Raw genomic sequence first — 21,722 nt, 5'->3', positions numbered from 1 at the left:
TAAATGCTTTTTAAAGATAGATGTTCCTTGTCACACGGTGCCTGAAGTTTCCAAATGGATTTGATTTTTTTCCCTTGTTTATGGATGAGCTTTCTTTTGTAGGAGGTCCCAGTATTTTCTTGCCCCACCGAGACACCATTTGAATAGGTTATATATCCCAAATAAATAGCAAACGCTTTTAAGAAAAATAGAAAGTTGATGTTGCGGAATCACACCGGAGTTTTGATCTGTTTGCTGGCACATTTATCCTGAAGCTTCTGGCGAGGATGTTACAAGAAGACAGTAGAAAACAGCATTAGAAATCATCCCCCCTTTTCTTCCTCTGTGAATAAACATCCAGGCTCTTTTTTTTTTTTTTTTAATGCCCTTAGTGTTGATTTTACAATTAATCTTGGGAAGGACCCAAGGACAACATCAGACAGTTTATAATTGAATCCAAATCTGGGGGTGGAGGGCGGTGGCGGAAGTGGGAAAGGAGAAGTTTATTCTCTTCTCAGCCACGTGTCATTTTTTAAGCAGTGCCTTCAAGGGTGAATCTAAAAGGGACTTAAGAGGGCAAAGTCGAGTTGGCATCCAGACTCTGCCGATGAGGGATGCTTTGGGAAACAACTTTAAAAGGAAACAACTAAAGCACAGAACCTTGATGAAAACCTTGCGTCGCTTGGTCCTGAGTTCGTCTTAGGCTCAGGATCTGACCTGTTTGTCCTGTCTCTCTCCAACAAGGAAAAATGGGAAGCCACCATAGATGGAAAAATCTTTCTTGAAACTTCAGCGTGGTCTACCTGGTGCTTTCTCTGACCCCAAAAATTAACTTTATGGGAGGGACGGGATGGTGGGCACCAGACGTAGGTAGGAAAGGAATATCTCAGGGAAAGCTGAGTCTTGTGGGAGGTGTGTTGATTGGGTGTGAGGGTAAATGAAGGTTGGGCTGGGTGGGGTCAGGAATGAGTGGTTAGGATGGAAGAGTCACACCGAGAGCTTCTGTTTATCAAGCGCTCACTCTGTATAAGGCCCTGTGGGAGCATTTTATACAAATGGTCTCATCTGGTTTCTTTGAGGTCAGTACTGTTATTACTCTCATTTTACACCTGAGGAAACTGAGGCACAGAAGAGCCCAGCTTCCCCCAAGGTCCACAGCCAGCTGAGAGGTAAAACTAGGATTTGGAGGCTGCTTTCAGAGCCCCTCTTTTACTCACCTTCCCTGATGAGATAAGAAGCAAAAGGAACAGATGATACCTTTTTTTTTTTTTTTTAAACAAGCAACCTTGTTTTTTGTTGTTTGTTTGTTTTTTGGTTTTTTTGCAGTAGGCGGGTCTCTCACTGCTGTGGCCTCTCCCGTTGCAGAGCACAGGCTCCGGACGCACAGGCTCAGCGACCATGGCTCACGGGCCCAGCTGCTCTGCGGCATGTGGGATCTTCCCGGACAGGGGCACAAACCCATGTCCCCTGCATCGGCAGATGGACTCTCAACCACTGTGCCACCAGGGAAGCCCCAGATGATACCTTTTGATTGTGTATTTACTGTGTGCCTGATGTAAAGCTCCTCACACCAAACTCGCCTCTTATCTCTACTTCCTCTTCACAGATGAGGAAATTAGGACCCAGAGAGGTTAGGTAACATGTCCAAGGTCACACAGGTAGAAGGTAGTGGAGCTGAGATAAAAATCCAGGTCTGTCTGGTTCCAAAGCCCACACAGCCACCTTCTCCCAGAGCCACTGAATTCCGGAGGCCTGGGGCAAAGTTTTTGGTGTGAAGATAGCTGGGCAACTCTGCAGTGATCCGCTGTTAACCCTCAGAACTCGCGGCCCGGAGGAATCCTGGTTAGCCAGAGCCTGGTGCCCTCCACAGTCCCTCTGACACTGCATGTACGTTCTTTAAGCTGACGTCATCATTCTTTAAACCTCTCCTCTCTCCTCACCGGGACAAATGGCCTTTTCTCCTGGGCTGAATGGATGGGGGCCGTTTCTCTCATGTTATGGGGTGATGCCAATCTGAGCTCTGAGCAGCATGGCTGCGTACTTCTCATCAGCCCTGGGGGCAGGGGGTTGTTATTTTAGGGGACAGTCTTCTATTGTTTTGTGCAAGCATGCCCTGATTCCCTTCCTACCTCGTGCTATCGGACCCCAAAATAAATGAGAAAGTGCGCTCGCTATAGGACCCCAGCCCCTCATTCCTGTGGCTGAGCCGTGAGGACCCAGAGAGAAGGCATTCTTAGGCTCTCCTGGGAGCCACGGAGCTCCAACTGTGCCTTGTCAACCAGCCTGGCCGCGCTGTTCTGGGCGCTCAGCCTCTTCAAACACAGGCCAGGCTGTGGTTACTTCCAACCCAGGCCCCCTCGGAATTCCAGCAGGTATCGGAGGCTGTGGCTAAGCCGCATTTATTCTGCTTGGGCATTTGACACGGCCTGGCTTTCTAATGCTCTTCAGCCAAGACGACAGTGGGTGCGTGCCTGTCTGTGAGATGGAGCCCTCCCAGGTGGAAATCAGCCGGGCTAAGACGGCATCCTGCGAACGTGGCTGTTCACCTGCGTTTGCCCAGTCTGAGCACCACAGGTGTACCTACAAGACCCAGGTGGGAGCCACCACCTCCAGGTACACATAGCCAGTTGCAAAGGGACTTTTCCACTCAATTGTGTGTGAGGATAAGAGAACTGCACCCACACTCTGTGTGGTTTACTCTACAAGGGTGTCTAATGGCAGGTAAAAGGCACGTGGCGAAGTGGACCCCTGGTTCTGCGACCTCCTTCCTGGGGAGCCCTGCAGATGAAGGACATCCTCTGGACCACGTCTCAGTTTGTCCCGTGTGGCTGATTCCCTGAGGACTAGTCTCACTGGGGACGTTTGTTTCCTGTTCAAGGCCATTCTTCCCCACCTCCCCCTTGATGCTGCAGTGCGGGGTCTCTCGTCGCAGGGATGGCTAACAGGTTTCCTCCACGCCCACACCTCTGCCTCAGCAGAGGCTGCCCGGAGAACCCAGTTGGAACTGCGGGCGAGGCTGGATGGTAGACATGTTGGGTGCATTTTTGCCAGCCCGCCGCGAGTGGGCCCTTTGTGGTCCTTCTGGCAGCGGGTTCTCCTTGGGGTCAGGACGCTGTGCTGTTTGGGGAAGCTGGGCAGAAGGAGCCGCTTCCAAGTCTCCCCGACCTGTTATATGCCAACAAGATGCCTAGTGGGCAGCACCTTGGCCCTCTGCCTCCCCCAAAGGATGTCTTGGAACATTGCGATTTGGACGTCTCCAGTCCAGTATCGTAGGGCTGTGCACACGCACTGATGTTTATATACATTCTGAAAGGTCAAACCAAGCACACGAAGGAGGAGCACAAAGGGACCCCTCAGGGGAGCCCCATCCCTGTGAGCAAACTGGCCCAAGTCCCCGTTGCGAGACAGCCTCCTTTTGGCGGGGGCTTCCTCCTGCCTCGCCCACGAATGCTAGAGGATAAGCAGTTTGGGGCCCCGGGGGAAAGGCCCCAGCCTGCGAGGTGGCAGAGCCGAGCGCCAAGTCTCATCTGCTCCCAGATAACTCTGGGCCGTTGGGCAGTTTCAGCCTCTGCACACCGTGGCTATCTTCCCTGCCTTTGCTCCCTGTCTGGGCTGGGCAGAAGTCAGAGGGGCCAAGGGATGAATGGTAAAGGGCGTGGAGATATAGAAGGTGCTTGATAAATGTCAGGAATCGGGTTTTCTTTGATGGTGATGGTGATAATAACGCAGAGGGTGGTGACAACGAGCTCAGCCGGACATCGGTACTGGTTGATATTTGACCTGGAGCGGCATCCAAAAGGGAGCTTTGATGGTGGTGAGGAGTGCTACATAGTACACCGTCTGTATGATAGCACAGCATATAGTTTAGATACAGTCTAGGAGAGTGATAGGCTGCCTGCGTTCCAAATCTGAATCCACTACCACCCAGTTCTGTGACCTTGGGCACATCACTCAAACTCTCTGTGCCTGAGTTTCTCTGTCTGTAAAATGGGCATGATAGCAGTACCTCACTCGTAGAGTCCTCGGTTTCAAAGAGACCATGGGCTAGCGCTGGAGACCTAGTGTTCAAATCCAGACCATGGATAAACTCGGAGTATCTGAGCTAGAGGCAGAGTTGTGAGAAGAGCCCAGTCTTAAGTCCTGGGTGTGAATCCTGCCCAGGCCCTTGGCTTGCCAGTCCATGGGCAAGTTCTGGGCCTTCTGGGAGCCTTAGAGTCCTCATCTGTAAAATAGAGACAGTACCGGTCGCTTCTCTCAGAGCCATCGTGGGGATTTCAATAGGACTCTGACCGACATAAACACAGCTCACGCCGAGTCGGTGGTCACTAGGTGCCAGCACCCAGCAAAACACTTCATATTGTCTCACTTACGCCTCCCTGATCCCATCAGGCAGGTACTTTTTTTTTTTTGCATCCACAAAACATGGTTTTATTTTTATTTTATTTTTTTTAAAACTTTTATTGGAGTAGAGTTGATTTACAATGTTGTGTTATTTTCTGCTGTACAGCAAAGTGAATCAGCTCTACATATACATATATCCACTCTTTTTTAGATTCTTTTCCCGTATAGGTCATTAGAGAGTACGGAGAAGAGTTCCTTGTGCTATATAGCAGGTCCCCGTTAGTTATGTATTTTATATATAGTAGTGCCCGATCTTCCAATTTATCCCTCCCCCGCCCCTCCCGCCCCCCCCCCCCGCAGGTACTATTATTGTTCCTTACTTTATGGATGTGGAAACTCAGGCCCCGAGAGGTTAAGGAGCGGCGTGTTGGAGGGGCACATCGAGGGGTGCTGCCGCCCCGCCAGGCTCCCAGGGCAGCAGCCTCCATACACAGCAGCCCCCTCGCAACTCTGCGGCGGCACCTGTGGCTCCCCTCCCCCTCCCCCCAGCAGGAAGCCTCGCCACCTTTCTGCCTCCACCCCTTGGGGAATATTGCGCAGGTATGAATGGGTCTGGGATTGCAGGCTGTTGCTGGAATAAATGAGCTCATGTGTGTCGTGCCTGTCTCTTGCTGAGTGAGCGTCAGCCTATGAAATCTCGATGAGCTTACCCAGTGGACAGTAATATTGGATCAGCGTTTAAGTGGACAGCCTGTCTGCGCTGAGAATGAACAGTCAATAAGGGCCTGTTGCCCGTCGGCTGGCTTGCCCTGCTCGGGCTCAGGCGTGGAGTCCCTGCCAAGCCTGGAGAAAGGTGCGGCCCCAGCCTCAGGCTCCAGTGGATCTGGTGGTGCTTATTTTGCACAGGGGGTGCCAAGGGCTCAGGGACACTATTTAGCATTTACTTTCACACCCACCTTCTCAAAATCACAGGCACCTGCTCTAAATGGGGGCTTGTCATTCTCTAGGCCAGAGGGACATCTTGGGGACCACGGTCATACCTACTTCTTCTCTGGGACGATCTCCATCCCCTGTCGTTTTAAATGCAAACTAGAAGAGTGTATAAAACTGCTTGGATTCCAAATCTGGTCCACCACCGCCCAGCTCTGTGCCTCAGTTCCCTCATCTGTCAAATGGGGGTGATAACCAGTACCTCCCTCATGAGTGCTTGTGAGGATTGAACGAGTTAGTATATGGAAAGGGCTGGCACACTGCCATGCACATATTAGGCTCCATAAAAGTGTTTCTATGATCATCCTCTGTAAATATCTGTTAAAGATCAGTATCCACTCGGTCTTTGAGCTCCATGAGGGCAAGGGGCCTGTCTGTCCTGTTCCACTGCTGCGTCCCCAGGACCTAGTGCCAGGTCTGACATACGGCAGGTTCTCAGAAGGTATCTGCTAAAAGGGTGAGTGAATACATGTAAACAATACTGCTCCAAATGTAATAGGGGATGGGATGGTAAGAGTGGTCTCTGGGTGCTCCTGAGCCCTTTAGGGGTTCACAGGCCTAGAAGGAAACATCTGTGACTGTATTCATTTCCTATGGCTGCTATAGCAGATTACTTACAAATTTAGTGACTTAAAACAACACAAATTTACATCTTATGATTCTGGACGTCAGAAGTCTGATGTGGGTCTCACTTGGCTAAAATGAGGGGATTTTAGCTTCTAAGGGCCCCCTGCCATCTTCAGAGCCAGCAACAAGCCTTTCCCACGTTGCGTAACTCTGGTATTGACTCTTACCTCTTCCCCATTGAAAGGACCCTTGTGATTCTATTGGGCCCACCTGGATAACCCAGGACACTCTCCTTAAAGTCAGATGATTAGCAACTTTAATTCTACCAGCTACCTTAATTTCTTCCCCCTTTGCCAGGTAACAGAACATATTCACAAGTTCCAGGGCTTAAGATGTGGACATTTAGGGGACTCTTCTGCTTACCACAGGGACTCTCACTTATTCAGGAGGCTGGGAAAGCTAAGGTAGAGACTCTCTAACTGCCCCAAACCATTTTTAGAGGATCAAGGTCTTAGAATCAGCACCTCTTTCGCAGTAGCGCCTCCTGAAATTCATGACTCCAGACTGTGCTGTGGTGATTCTCTGGAGCTGGTGGTAGGTGCCAGTAAAACCAGCCTTAATAAGAGATAATAGCCCAGAATCAGAATTGGGAAATGTTCGGGGAGCCCCTCCCGTGTGCCAGCATTAGTTGTACTTAGCAGCTACCTGCTATTCTAAGCCAGTCTTTATGAGCACTTACTATGGGAAAGGGACTCTCCCAGGCATGGGATGCCCGTTATCTCACCGAGTTCTCATGACAGGCCCTTAAGATAGGTGGGTGGTTGTCATCCCCAGTTGACAGATGAGGAAACCATGGCACAGAGAGGTTTAGTGACTTGCCCAAGGTCACACAGCTCATCAGTAGCAGAGCTGGGATTTGAACCCAGAGAGTTGGACTCTAGAACACTGCTCTCCCCTAGCGTGCTCTTCTGCTTCTCTGCCATTCACGTTCACACACATCATCTCATTTCAGTTGCACAACCGCCCTGTGAGGGGAGGGTTTCTTTTTAATCCCCATTGCTAAGATTAGGAAACCGAGGCCAAGAATGATTGCTTGGCCAGCCCAGCCTTACTCAGCTGCTTGGTGCCCTGCTTAGGCTGTACCTCCGATCAGGCTGCCTCATCATGTGTTACTGATAAAGAATTAATTTAGAAAAATCAGTGTTTTCACAATACTCCCCACCCACCTAGTCCCTTTCAGGAGTGTTGGCTATTTTTAGTCCCGCCCCTCCTCCCTACAGGTAAGTGATCACAGCTATTTAGAGGGAGAATTGGATGGCATTTCCCGCCCGCCAGCCAGGACTTTCATTTAGTGCTGGTCTGAAGATTGCAGCAGGCAGGCAGATGTGACGCTTGAAAGAGTACGCACGTCTGGTCTCCCAGGATCTCCTTAATGAAAAATTTCAATCCTGTGGACGAGAGTGGAGCAGACACAGCCCTCATTACTACCCGTGTCTAAATTAAACAAGACAAGGGAGGCTCTTGAGAAAAAAGGCAGAAGTTACTGCAGGCTGAAAGAACAAGCTGCGGGAGGTACGCTCCTGTCAGGAAAGGTTCTCTGACTTTCCAAGGTGCATGGAACGCCAACGCATTTCTCCCTTGGAGAATCAACATCCACTGAGGTCGAGGGCACAAAATGGGCACAGCTGTGACTCCGGCCGCCTCATCTTCTTGTCTTCTGGCTCCACCAGGGTGGGCTGCAGGCCTGGCCCTAGGACTCTGACTTGGCTGCCGTGGTTCCAGAACGGGGGGACCCCAGTGCCAGACCTCCCCCCCCACCCGGTGCACTGTCTTCTAGACCCTCCATTTGGCTCCCTGGATGACAACCTGAGATCCAAAGTGGCCCAGTGAATTTGTTCTAGAAATCAACATGCCAGCCATCACTTTTGCTGTACAAATACATTCATCCACTGTCTCCTTGCCCACCATTTTTCATTCGTTCTCTCTCTCTGTCTCTTCTGTCTCTCTCTGCCACACACACACACACACACACACACACACAGTGCTGGCTGCAGTGTGGCAGGAATATAGGCTTCCTGCCATTAATTGGAGGCTCCTGACTACAGACGCAGCATAACAGTCTATTCATAGTTCTTTTTTAATTCCAAGAAATGCTGCTCTAGCTAATACCTACTTCACGGCAAATGGCTGGTTGGCATATCAGCACTTTTCAAGTTATAAACACCCCCTTTGAGCTGGGACTCCTCGTTTCTTTGAAGTGTTCTTCTGAATGAATGAGTTACTGAGTGGCCAGCAGGCCCCGGGGCGGGGGGGCACAGAGGATGAGCTGCCCAGAGAAGTGGCCGGCACCGGGAGATGCTCAGGGAGGTGGGCGGCCAGGGCTGATCCACGGGCTCCACTCTCTCCAGAAGCTCCAGGAACCAGGGGGCACCCAAGCCACTTCCTACACGGCAATCCCGCTCACAGCTTTCTTTGCCGGACACCCATTTCCTGGCGTAAAAGTGCAAATGGTTTAGGAATTGGTCCCCTGCTCCATAGCTTCTCGAAAGCAATCCCTCTCTCCAGACCTACTCTGCCTTCCAGGCTCTTCTACACTTTTGAGTCTGAGGCTGGTTTTTATAAACATGTCGCTTTTCGTAAATTGAGTGAGTGGACTTTCCTGGTTCCGTAAACATACTAGAGGCATCCGGGGCCCCAGGAAACACACTTCCTCCTGAGACGTACCCCCAGAGCAGGCAGGATGGCGCTCAGAGTACCGTACCAGCTGTCATTTCCTGAGGACCTACTGTGTGCCGGGCATTTTACCCACACGATCTGATTCTCTTCTACGTAGTGGATAACATGACTTTGCCCTTTTCTCGGCTGTGGAAGACGGAACCGAGGAAGGTTGGTGAGCTCATCCGTGGTTTCACGATTCTGAGAGGCAGAGCCAGGACTTACGATGTCAAACTAGGACAAGCACTTGAGCTAAGTTTCTGGGGACCTGGGCAGCCGTCACTGCCCTGTTTTTGAGATGTTTGTCTTCAGTTCTGTCCCCACTGCTCCCTGAGGGCTGTGACTCAGCCTCCCCTTCCAGACTCTGGTCCTGCAGGCCCCTTGCCAGGTTTGCCTGCCCTGCACGTCCCCCATCCATCAGGACACGGGGTCCCGGGCCTGGGCAGCAGCCACGCTCACCCCATTGGCTGGGCGAGTCTGCCCCTGGTCTCCCCAGGACCCATTTGTCCTGAAGATGAATTGTCACAGCTACTAATTTCGAACAGTATGAAATGCCATGGTCAGCGCCAAGACTGAACAAAGCCAACAGATGCTTGGCCTTTGAGGGAGGAGAACACTGCGAGCTCTCCTTCGTCTTCCTTTTGATTTGCTATTCAATTAAGAAAGAAAAAAAAATTGGAGAGGATCAGTGAGTAGAAATCTAATTGGAAAAAAACAGAACCAGTTCACACAAACAGGAAGCGTGGTGTCTGTGAGCTGGTTGGATGCTGCTTCGGGGCTTTTTAAAACGACAGTGCATGTTCTAGACCCAGTGTGCATCTCCTCTTGCCTCCCTTCACGAGCCTGGGTTCTTAGGCTTAGTTTTCCGGGGGTTTCAGAGGAACAGGGCTGAGCATCAAGGATGCGGGGCGACATCTGCCCTCTGCTCTTTCCGCCACTTTCGCTTCCTTGGTCGTACCATCCACCTACTCATGTCTTCTTGGGAAATGTTTGCTTGCAAAGGATAGACCTCCACCCGGTGCTGTTAAAACAAGAAAGGAATTTATTGGAGCAGCAAACCCTGGGGCAGGAAGGGCATTTAGGTTTGCACCTGGCCCCCACCCCATTGGGCATCAAGGATTAGGCTGTGACTCTCCAGCGCTCTCTCTGGCCCTTGAGTCTCTGCCACTGCTGCTTTGTCTCTACATCTCTCTCTCTCTCTCTCTCTCCCTCTCCCACTCTCCCTCCTTCCCTCCCTCCCTCCTTCTCTCTCTCTCATATACAGACCATGTAGCCACCTTAAAAGGGTGCCTTCAGCCTAGAGCCTTCATTTCCATATGGTCCACTGCCCACCACCAGCTTACCCTGCCCCTCTGGTCTCTAGCACCACATTCATGAGAAAGAGCATATGATTGGTCCATGTCTCTCTCTGTGCCTCGGTTTCTATTACGATAGGGATACTAATAGTACCCATGTCTAGAATTTCCGTGAGGATGAAATGAGTTAGTGTTGCTTCACTGAAACTCAGATGAGTATAACTCTGTGCCTGGTACATAATTAGTGCCCAGAACTCGTGGTCGTTACTGCTGTCCTTTCTATTATTCAGTCCTTGTGTGAAGAGTCACGTGATCAGATGTTTTCCAAACTATCTCAAAGAGAAAACAACCGGCATAGAAAAAAAGTTTGTTTCTCTTGAAGAACTAATATAAGTACTTGATAAGTAAGATCTTTGTGGGATATTTTATAACGTTCAAAGTACTGCTGCGTACACATTTCATTTGATTGCCCTAATAGTCCGTGGTTTTGTTAAGACTGTTCAGTAAGGGAGGAAACTGAGGTATTGAGAGGTTAAAGTTTTGTCTGCGGGTACGTGGTCTGTGAGTGACAGAGCCTAAATTCACATCCGGTCTCAACTCTAAATCCTGTGTGTTTTCAACTTTATCAGAGGTGGAAGGTTTCATAAACATCATATTTCCCTTTATACCTTGGCCGCTAGGAAGCTCAAGCTAAGTGTGATGCCCATGGTTGTTAGTATATTTCTTATACTGTATTGTCATCAAGTGCAGTACTTAGATATGGTAGATTTGCTTTTGCATACGTGCATCTATTGCAAGTAGGTAAATCGTGCCCTCAAATGCATTCAGAAGTGATGAGGATGAGTTTAACTTCTAGAACATTGTGGTTTCTGTTTGTGGGAGAGGACAGGTTCTGGTAGATGCAGCCTGGACCCTCTGCCTTCCTGTGATTTGAGTCTCTTTTCCAGCCTCCATGTCAGGGGTCTTTGCCCATCTCTTTCCAAAGCAAAAAGGGTCCCTCCCTCCTCCCCAGGCTCTCTCTGCTTCCCTCTGATACCTGGGGTGCAGGGGTGTGGGGCTGCTCTTCTCAAAGGCCCTGGCAGTGACACATGGTCAAAAGTTAGCTGAGACCTTTCTGAGGCTGAGATGGGGACAGCATCTTTCCAGACCTCTAATCAGGGCCAGCTCCTTAAAGATTTTAAACTTGCCACGAACAAACTAAAGTGTATTACAGGAAGGGTTGATGTGTGTCTGGGCGGAGTCTAATGGTTTTCTTGGATTTTGTCCCCCAGTTCTCAAGGGAGGTGATGCTGGGGTACCCAGTCGGACATCTCACACAAGATTCTAATTTCTTCCAGAGTTCCCCTTCCCCTAGACAAGAACCAGACATACCTGGCCTGAGTCCTGACTCCGGCCCTCTGCAACCTCCCTGAGCCTCAGTTTCCCCATCTGTAACGTGAGGGTAGTGTCACCTCCCGCAGGAATTGTGGTAACAGCCAGCAGTATTAATAACACTGATAACAAGGGCAGCTGACACTCGGAGGAGACTTTACCGTGGGTGTGAGAATACGAGCTAACGCTTCTTGAATGCTCACCATATCCCAAATGCAGTGGTAAGCACTCCGTGTATTTTAACTCATTAATGTCTCACAACAGCCGAGGAGAAAACAGAGAGGTCAACAATTTGCCCAGAGTCACACAGCAAATACATGGCAGAGTCAGGACTCAAAGATGAGTGGAAGGCACTAGCTCAGACCACGGCATGCAGTAGGTTTCTCTGCCCTTCCCCAGGGACCATGAGGCCAGCAGCCTGTTTCCCTTGTGGAATAACGCCTGCCGGCAGGGCGGTCAGTGCCTCCCCTTGTTCCTCTTTCTCTGACTGCCTTGCACCCTCTGCTCTTCATTTTCTTTTCTTTCTTCTGTAAAAACCCAGCCTTGGCCTTAGCAGGCTGTGCAAGGGACTGATTTTGCAGCGGAGGTGAGCTGGTGAGCACTTCTGCCTCTTGGGGCCTGGTCTTTCTGAGGGAGCCGGTTTACAGTTGTTTGAAACACAGGTGCTTGGTTTACAGAACCCAAGGTTGTTAGTCGATGAAATGCTCATCTCCCACCAAATAAGGTGGGGTTCAGACCCTTTGGGCTTGGGGGCAGTTCCCTCCTTAGAGCACCTGCACGGTTTCAGGGCCCCAGCTCCCCTGGGAGGGATGGAGACACCCCACTGGCTTAGCAGCTGGCCTGAGGGCATCTGACCCGAGAATGCAAAGGTGTTTGTCTGACTCTCCCTTTAAATTTTCTTTAGTTTTGCCAAATCAGTGCTCTTTTGAATCTAGATGAGTCCTATCCCCCAAATTCTACTAACAGACTTCCCGACACACCCATCCAGTGGGGCTTTGTCTTCTGAGCACCACCTCAGGGTGGTGGGGCAAGTCTCTGTGGTCCCCAGAGGTCCATAGAACCAGTGAATGGATTCTCTTTCCTACTTCTTTGCTGCTGCCGTCTTGAATAATCAAGATGGAACTGGACAACAGAGATCTCTTCAGCCTTTAAGTCATCGATCCCTTTTGTCCATCCCTTAACCAGTGAAGTAGGATTGGTAAGAACAGTGCCTGTGACAAAGGCATTGCTCAGCGAGGCCTCTGTCACCCAGAGGACAGGACAGAAAACAAATATGCCCCCTTCCCGCGTGGCAGAGAGAAATAATTGCATATTTCATAAGGGGTTCTTAGTGTCTCATCTAGAATCCTTAGCAAAATATGTAACCAGACCCTGTTTCATCCTTTGCTCTAGGTCCAGCTTCAAAGTTCAAAGGAGATTTTGTCCTTTTCATTATCTGACAAACCATGTAGAAGTTAGGTTTTGGGTGGTCTCTGCTGACCAGCAGAGACCATATTGTACATCCCTTGGGTGCAGAATCCAAGCTTGAAGTAGACACTGGACCTGCCCCTCCGGGTGTTCTAGGAGAAAACCAAGGCAGCTGGATTAAAGTGGAATTCTAAGGGGCTTTTAATTAAAAGGCTGTGGTATAGACCAGAGGCCAGGGATTGATACCTGCTGTGAAACTAAAAATGGACCCTTTCCGCAAAGCAAATGGGAGAATCCCAGAGATGATGGGTCACTGGGAGTTGGAAAACAAGAGAGGCCGCACACATCTGCCTTCCCGTCTCCACATACCCCGCCCCACCCCCCCAGACAAAGGAGTTCAGCAACCCTGCTCCAGAATGGGCTTTTCTGGAAAGGGCAATCCAGGTATACTGGTGTAATGGTCTAGGGTGGGGTGTGCTAGGATTTGAAGTGCCTCAAAGTCTGCTATAAACCTGCTGTAGGGCTGAGACATTAGAGTGTAATCTCTCAAGATGTTTCTAGACACGTGTTTTAACTGGACTTAGATATGTGTGATTAGAATCCACTGCCTAATGAACCCGTGAGCCAGGTTTAGGCTCTCTGAACAATCTCACAGCTGTCTAGCAGAGCTCAGGTAAATCTGGGTAGATGGATTAGGGAAGATATTAGGGACAAGTCTAGAACATGTCAGATAGTTTAGTTAGGAAGGATGATTTTGCCCATTTGGCCATTTTGTCCAGTCCACCAAGCTGCCTTAGGTCATCACTGTAATTTTGAACTGGTAGGTCTCTAGGAATCTAGAAGGAAACAGGTATTTATTTGGTGTCCCCCCGAGTGATGATGTAGTGTCATCATGTAATGACGTCATCATGTAACGATGGCATCATGTAACAATGTCATCATGCAATGATGTCATCATGTAACTATGACATCATGTAATGATGTCATCATGTAACGACAAATTACATTGTCAGAACCTTCTGAAAGAGATGGTACCTACTCCTGGCCCATCACTGGGGTTTCCTAATATCTTGATTGATCAAATTTTGTGTTCTACCCCTCAGGGTCCTACATTCCAGACCCTTTAAGGTCAAACTTGCTCCTAGTGCATCCCATTCAACCCATTGAGGAGCAATAGTGGGTTAACCTAGCTGAGAGTTGACCTCAAGGCTGAGGAAATGGTCTTTCTGCCCAGGTGACTGAAGTTACATCAATCCAAACAAATTCGCTCCTCTAAGCCCAACAATGCAGAGCTCTGGAGCCAACAAGAGGCTGGTGCGGGAGTGTATGGGCTCCAGGAGTGCAGGGCTGTCAGGAAGCAGGTTCCTCACACCCTGGTGTGGTGTCTTGGATGGTGGTGGAGTGGAGGTGATGAGACTGAACGAGTCAGTCCACCACCCAACACGCCACCAATGTTCCTCAATCCTTGTTGAATGAATGAAGAAGTCAATGTGCTTTTGTAATCATGTTTAGACAGAAACCTACACTCAGAACCCAAGGAGGAAATCTTTTGTCCTCCAGTCTCCTTCGTTCAGTCTCATTCAGTCGGTATTTATTGAGCATCTATTACGTGCCAGGCAAGGTGTAGGTGTAGCGGTGAACACACAAACAAGTTCCTGGACCGCATACATCTTGTAGAGGACGAGCAGATGGTCGTAGATTCATGAGATGTGCCGGGAGGGAGGAGGGGCACAGGGACCCTCACCTGCTCAAGAAAGTCCTCCCAGGAAGTGACATTTTAGCCTGCGCCTGACAGGTGAGTTAGGGGTCAGCTGGCAAAGGGGAGAGAGAAGTGGATCCAGTGCCTTCTGGCAGGTGGTCGGGTAAAATCCAGTATGGAAAGAGCTGATGATGGCCTCTAGACATAGCACGATTTTAGAAAACAGCAACAATAATAATAACGGCTGCGATTTCTCACTGCTCTCCATCAAGAGAATCTTTACCTCCCTCTCACAGGCTGTGGCTTTAATTGGGTGAGTGGTTCCTTTAGAAATAATTAGAGATTGTAATCAGTCACTACTCAGAAATCTTGCAGGAACTCATTTGCAAGTCTCTTCGGGCTTGGTCTTAAAACTTCCCTAAAGCTGTGAGGACTTGTCAGTCAAAGCCCCTGAGAAACCATGCTGGATTTCAGACGAAAAGAGAAGAGGAAGTCAGACGTGCCTGCAGTCAGCAGACACAGCAGCACACACCATTTCTTAGTCTCGGTTCAGAAGCCTCTGGAATAATCAAACGGTCTTCAACTCCAAACCCCTTTAAAAAAAAAAAAGAAAGAAAAGGGAAGAGTCCTGAGGTTAGTTTTCATTGGCTCCGAGTTTGTTGTCTCTAAGAAGCAAGGAGTTGGAGTTGGAATGAGAATCTCAGATACAAGCCACCCATCCCTCTGAGGTTAGCGTAGATTTCAGGGTCACCTCACCTGTGTTTTAAAACCAGTCTGTCTTAGTGCTGTGCGTTTTGCAGTGTCCCTGTGGAAAGTGCTGGCTACAAGTATCCTGTTGTCCCGCTGGTTCAGCTCAACATTAGAGACCCCTGAAGTTCTGTCCCCAGTGACTTGAACATCCAGAGGCCCCATCCCTGCCCGGGAAAGCTTGCTCCCCTCCCGGTCTCTCCCCTGCCCCACTTGCTGGAGGGGATGAGGGAGAGGATAAAGAGGCAATGGCCACTGAGGAAGGCAGTGGGCAGAAAGGGACAAGGTAGACAGCCAGCATCTTTCTCCCTCAAGGGCCAGTTAAAGCAATACCATCCTTACTTTGGGTTGATTGTTGGAAGGGAGAGTGTGGCTTAGAAAACAGCGGAATCGCGATTAAGACGTAAGGACAAAGCTGGAGAAATACACCAAAACATGAAAAATAATTCTCTCTGGTGAATGGCAGTTTGGGGGATTTTTATTTCCCTCTTATCATTTACCTCTCATGATTACTTTTAGTTTCTAGAATTGTTTTAAATAGTATAGCAAGAAAGAAAAAAAGAGAGACTGAAACAGAGACATGGAGGCCAAGACAAGGTGGCAGAGACACAGACACACGGCTGGAATGACCGCTAGACCAGGGCAGTCTGAACTTGCCTCCTCTCCCACTTCCTCTGTCACCTTGAACGAACGGCCCTTTGAACTGCAGCTCTTCTGTGCAGTCGTGCCTGGGACTCCTGTCTAGACCATCTTATCAGTTGTTGTGATGCTCAAGGGAGAAGATGTAAGGGGACCTGGTAAATTATGAGAGATTGTATATATGAAGAGGATTGCTTTTATCCAGTAATTAGGTACTGAGGATTTAAACAGTGTTTCTTCACAGGTGATTTACTGGAATAATTTGTTAAGAATGCAGATTCCTGGGCAAAGATTGGATCTCTGGGAACGGGGAGTGGGGGGGGGTGGAATTTGCATTTTTAACAGACACGTACGCGCCCCTTCACCTGCCCTGCAGGTTCTTATGTTCATTGAAGTTTGAGATCCAGGCACTTAAGCGTCATAGCAGGAACATGAGAAATGGATATGCAGAGCCATACATGCGCATGCTTAAAGTGTGTGCTCGTACGTTTAGAGGAGGCTCGTGAAGCTGGGGGAGGGAGATCTACAAAGGGTAGGTCAGATTCAGAAAGGCTAAGAGGACAGGAGGTGTGGGGCATCTGGCTGGAGGGTGCCTGGGGAGCAGGGGCACAGAGGTAGGTGGGGATGTCCTCTCCTTTCCTGGTCTTCCTCTCTGGATATGTGTATCAGGCTGCTGGGGTGATTTTGCACGCTCTGGTCCCTGATCTCCACCTGCCCCCATAACTGGGGGCTCTAAGTAGCACTGGGCTGGCTGTACAAGCTGGCACCTGGTTCCCTAACCCACTGGGCTGGCTGGTGTCAGATGACAGCAGAGCCAGTCCAGAAACAAAGGCAGCACCAGGGCCTTCCTCTTGGGCCTGCCTCTCGGGCCTTGGATGCACTGGTCTGCTCCCAGTAGACTCTGAAAACTCCTCTGCTCCCCCTACAGTTCCTTCACTCGTTCATTTGAGAGGCAGCGTGGCGCTATGGCCAGCACACTCAGGAGCCACGTGCCTGGGTTGGAATCCTGTCTCTGCCACTCACTTGCTCGCTGTGTGACCTGAGACCAGTTACATAACCTCTCTGTTCATGCAGCCTCTTGTCTCAGAGGGCTGTCCTAAGGATCTTCACTGAGATAACCCTCACGAAAGCCTTGTCACAGGGCCTGGCACGTAGGGAGGGTTCCATGACTGTTTGCTACTGATAACAATTATCAGCTGTTCACCTGATAACCGTTTATGGAACATCTACCGTACTAGGTACGGAGGAGGGACTAGGAGCAGGAGCTCATGGTCTGGGGCTGAACAGCTTCCTGTGACACGCTGCGACAGTAGCAGCATGTCCCGGTCACAGCCGTCACAAAGCAGCTGCCCCATCAGTTGGTCCAGAGGAGGAGACACTTGGGTTTGGCCTTGAAACAAAAGGGGGCAGAATGCGGGGACAGCATCCCACCGAGAGGGAAGAGCTGTGACAAGCCCCGTCTAGGGTGTGACCTCCTCACTCACTGTCTGCTCTGCTTACAAAGAAATGGGACAGGAGGACCTCTTGATCGCCTACCCTCCTCTGTCTCACAAGAGGCCAACAGTTGAATCCAAGGCCACCGTGGAGAAGATGCGGCAGTTCCCTAGAAGGACTCTCCTGGCTCCTGGGTTATAGCTGCCAGAAGAGTCCCAGCCTGGCAGGCACCCCGTCCCAGCCGTGGGGTAATTAGCCTCTCAGAAGCACCTGCGGTAACGCCAGTACAGGGACGAGCCTCTGCCACCGACCCGCAGCAGCCCTCCAGCGTCCTTCTGAGCACAGCCCTCTGCTATCCGCTTCCAAGCCGTCTTCCTGGGGCCAGTTTTTGCTGCCTGCCCCCTTGCATCCTGTTTGTGCCTTGACTCTGGCCATCTCCTCCAGCATTCCAAGCCAAAGAGCACAAACTAACCAGAACCTTCTTTGGAGGGCTGGTTTGTTGCTCTCATGGGCTTTGGAAGAGCGGAGGGTGGTCACACCCGTCCCCCAGACTCAGCTGACCCCCGCCCTGTAAACAAGTGCGGCCCAAACAGTTAGTCCCCCACCAGTAAACCAAACAGGAAGTTCAACCCATAAGCAAACCAAAGCCCAAAGGAGTGTGCTAAAGAGATTTCATTATTTCCCAGTGTGTGAGCCGGCGGCTCTCTCCTACACTCAGACCTTAGAGGGTGAGCCCTGCTTGGGTCGGAAGTGTCCAGAAAACAGATCTAAAGGGAGGCTTTTCCTGGTTTTGTTTGGGACGGGATGGAGAGCAGAGGATGGGGGGAACCTGGTACCTCCTGTCCTGTAAATGGGCTTTCAAGCTATCGCTCTGAGGCCACGTTTTATTATAGAAGAGCAAGCAAGCTGGTGTGAAGCCCTGTATCCCTCCCTACGGGCCCCAAGACTCAGGCCCAGAACTGGACCTCTCTAAGTTTCAGTGTTCTCATCTGTCAATCAGAGATGCTCTTACCCACCTCTCAGGGTTGAGGAAGGGACTCGGGAAATACACCAGGTTTCTAGCCCTAAGGACAGACTTCTGAAATGTTAGTTCCCGTCCCTACCCTTCTCTAGGATGATGTCCCGACCCGAGTGTAATGATTCCAGAATGTGGTTTTGACTGAAACCGTGGCTCTCCCCAAGGAGCGTCCATTCACCAAGTAGTTTTGAGTGCTGCCTGGAGCTGTGCAGGCATGAGGGGTCAGCTGTGGCGCCTACCCCTGTGGTCTGACAACCAGGCAGTTACTCTGGTCTTTGCTGGAGTGTTTGGTGATTGTAGGTCTGCCTCTCCATCCTGGCTCTGGCCTAGGGCTGGAGAAGGGGGAGCCAGCTCCCCAGCTATGCTCCAACCCTCCAGGAGATAATGGAACTGCTGGTGGCCAGAAGTTGTGTTCCGGTGGCACCTCATGTATCGGGGGTCAGGGAGTGTTGGGTCATATCCGTGCCCTGTATGGCCTCCTGGGATCAGTGACTTCCTGGCGTGGACCAGGCTGTGGCTATAGCATGTTCTGTGTTGGCCCACGTGCTGGAAGCCAGCAGGGCTTTTCCTGTACACGTGCAGACTGTGGAACAATGGTAAGGACCTTCGAGCCCTGACCGGGAGGAGATCTAGACTATGGCATGTTTTCATGGCTGTTTTAACCCCAGGGGCAATTTGTATGCGGCCTGAAAACCAAATGACTGGACTTTCACTTACTTTAAAAAATTTCATCTCTCACATTTGAAATCAACCCTCTTACCCCATCTCTCAGTTCCCCCCCATCTCTTTTCCCTTCTCCAAACCCACCGTCCAAGGGGTCAGGGATGGGAGAGACTCCAGGATGGGGGATGGGCAAGAGTATCTGGCACCTGTGTTACTAGATAATAAAACACCTCTTGGTCTTTTGCCGGCTAAAATCACCTGGTCCCACTGTCCCTTAAGTCAAAGTGCTGGGATCAAACCTGAGCTCGGTCAGGTAAATCCCATTCATATCGGTGTCACGGTGTCCCCGAGGCATTTGCTGAATCCGGGAGGTTGACGTCATCTATCAGTACCGTTGGTCTCCAGCGTCAATTTGGCTGCCTCCTTCCCAGCTTGCTAATCATTTAGGAGACCAGATGGCAGAACAAATGGTGATTTATTTTGCAGGGACATGAAGAATTGGAAACTAACTTTCCTTCTAGAATTAAATATTTATTAAGCATTTTTTAAGCCCTGATTTCTGGACACATCGTCCACAAAGAGGGCATCAGCCCTGTGCTTTGAACTTGACATGTACCATCTTGTTTAATCCTCCTTGCGCACTCTTGTGTAGTAGGTTTTACCAGCCCCGTTAGAGGTGGGGAAACTGAGGCCCAGACCAGTTAAGTAACTTGTTCCAGGTCACACAGCTGGGATTCCCACCCCTGCCCCTCTAAAGTGTGTGCCTCTTCCACGTTGCTGTGCTGTCATCAGGCTGTTGAACTAGAAGGTGATGTAGGTGAGAAGTATCTTGCACATAAGTATAGAGGGCATGAGGCCAGACTTTGATATTTGCTTGATGTAAGATGTCCAGATCACACAGGGAAACGATCTCCAAATCGATTCAAGATTGCCTAGTGGAATGGAAGAAAGAGGAAAGGGGACATTTATAAAGCCTTTGTGGGAGGGAGTAACACGGACTGTGGATGTCAAGAAAGGGGCCTTGCCTGCTGTGGGGACACCTTCAAACCCAGAGAGTTCCTCAGTGCCCACTCCTGCACCCCGAGCCTGCCCACCAAGCAGGACTGAGCCTGAGCTGGGGTCACTTGGTGGTAATAGGTAGTAATTAGCACATGCTGTGTTTCAGGCATCCCTCTGAGCGCTTTACCTATTCTGTGAGCTTGGTTCGACTGCTATTCCCACCTAACAGATGAGGAAACTGAGGCACAGAGAGGTAGAGTAACTTGCCCAAGGTCAAACAGCTAACCAAGTGGCAGAGCTATGACTCAAACCCAGGGAGATTGGCTCTTATCTACACTGGCTCTGAGGGGAGGAACTCTGCATTTTGAGACTTGAAGTTAGGAGGAGAGATGGGCTTGGGGGTGGAGTGGGGAAGGAGGTTCTTTGAAAAGCCAGCTGGGGTGATTTGAGCTGGGGATGTCGAGGTGGCTGCTCTCCAGCGCCACCCCTGGTGAGGATGAAGGACTGAGTAGATGTTCCTGGGTGGGAATGTAGGCTTGGGCCCCTCCCTGCCCCTCCAGCTCTCTCTGCAGCCTTTGGCTGGGCCCAGCTCCTGGGAAGAATGCTGCAGGGCTCTCCCCGTGCCAGCAGCTCCCAGGACAAATGGAGGGGAGGGCTGGGAGGGCCTGTCTGCAGAGCGGCACCTGGTGAGCGCTGCCATCAGGAGGGACACAGGGCGTGCTTGTTCAGACCCGGCTGGCAGAGGGGCTGATGACTTCACACTTGTCTACAGAAGTGGATGTGCCTTTCTGTTATTTTTATTATTTTAATTTCAAAGCAGTTGGAAATACTTAACTGCTGGAGGAAAATCCAGCCTCAAAATCCAGAAAGAGGGTGGTTGGTCTCAGGATCTGATGTTGGTTCTGCCCAGGAGAGAGGTCCCTGCTGAGGGGCCAGTAATTCCAGGCCCTGTGTAGGCATGTGATGGATGGCGTTCATTTCCCTTTCACCCAGGACCCATTTGACAGAAACAGAAACTGAGGCTCAGAGAGGTTGACTTGTCCAAAGTCACGTGGCAAACAAGGGGCAGGGTTTAAGACCCAGGAGTTCAACCCAAGCACCTGCTCGGTCCTGCCCACCCTGGTCGTGAGTACAGATGTAGGTGGAAGGTGGGATGGACTGCAGTACCCTAGTCCCGTATTTCTTCCTCTGCCAGGAGCAAGGGTGAGGGTGTTGGCTCATTGCAGCCTTCACCCCATGGGATCGAATGTGTTATATCACACAAGAGCTTAGAACAGAGCTTGTGTTAGGACGGCACTCAAAAAACTCAGCTCTTCTGATGGTGCTGTTGGCTCTGCTGTTAACAAGAGCGACGGTGATGACAATAGTAACCCTATGTGCTATAAGACAGGTAAATCCGGGTCCCTGGGGGACACCACGAAGAGGGGGTAGCAAAATGATCTGGGATGGGGGTGAGGGTGGTCATCGTCTTGTTGGAAGGGAGGTCTGAAAGCCCACAGCAGTTAGCAGGAAGAGTGGCAAATCGGAGGAGGTGAGAGGAGTGAGGCTTTGGGTCTGCACAGATCCCTGCACAAGGAGACGCGGCACTTCCAGAGAAGCCACAGTGGCAGGCCTGCCACCCGGGCGACAGGGCCCGGGCACGTGGGTCCTGACTCCAGGCTCAGGAGTCTGAACTCCCCGAGGAAGGCAGTAGAGACTCGTTGGGGGCTTAAAGCACAGGAACAGTGGAGTCAGAGCCGTGTTCAGAGGGACTGATCTGGTCAGGATGGGCCCCGGGCTTGGAGCGTGGGAAGCCATCCAGGCTAGAGGGGATGTGGTTTGCGCCAAGGCTGCCAGGATGGGGAAACGGGGCTGGGCT

At 50.6% G+C, this 21,722-nt stretch overlaps 1 protein-coding gene across 2 annotated transcripts in view; it reads left to right on the top strand.

Annotated features, from left to right (window-relative positions):
* Positions 1-21,722, top strand: part of CHST11 (carbohydrate sulfotransferase 11) — a 283,890-nt gene that overhangs the window by 229,808 nt on the left and 32,360 nt on the right. The gene's annotated exons all lie outside the window — the stretch shown is intronic.

The sequence above is a fragment of the Phocoena phocoena genome, chromosome 11 (assembly GCF_963924675.1).
Source record: "Phocoena phocoena chromosome 11, mPhoPho1.1, whole genome shotgun sequence".
In the NCBI taxonomy this organism is placed as follows: Eukaryota; Metazoa; Chordata; class Mammalia; order Artiodactyla; family Phocoenidae; genus Phocoena; species Phocoena phocoena.
Note: the sequence above shows the minus strand (reverse complement) of the source record. Positions and strands in the feature narration are given on the sequence as shown.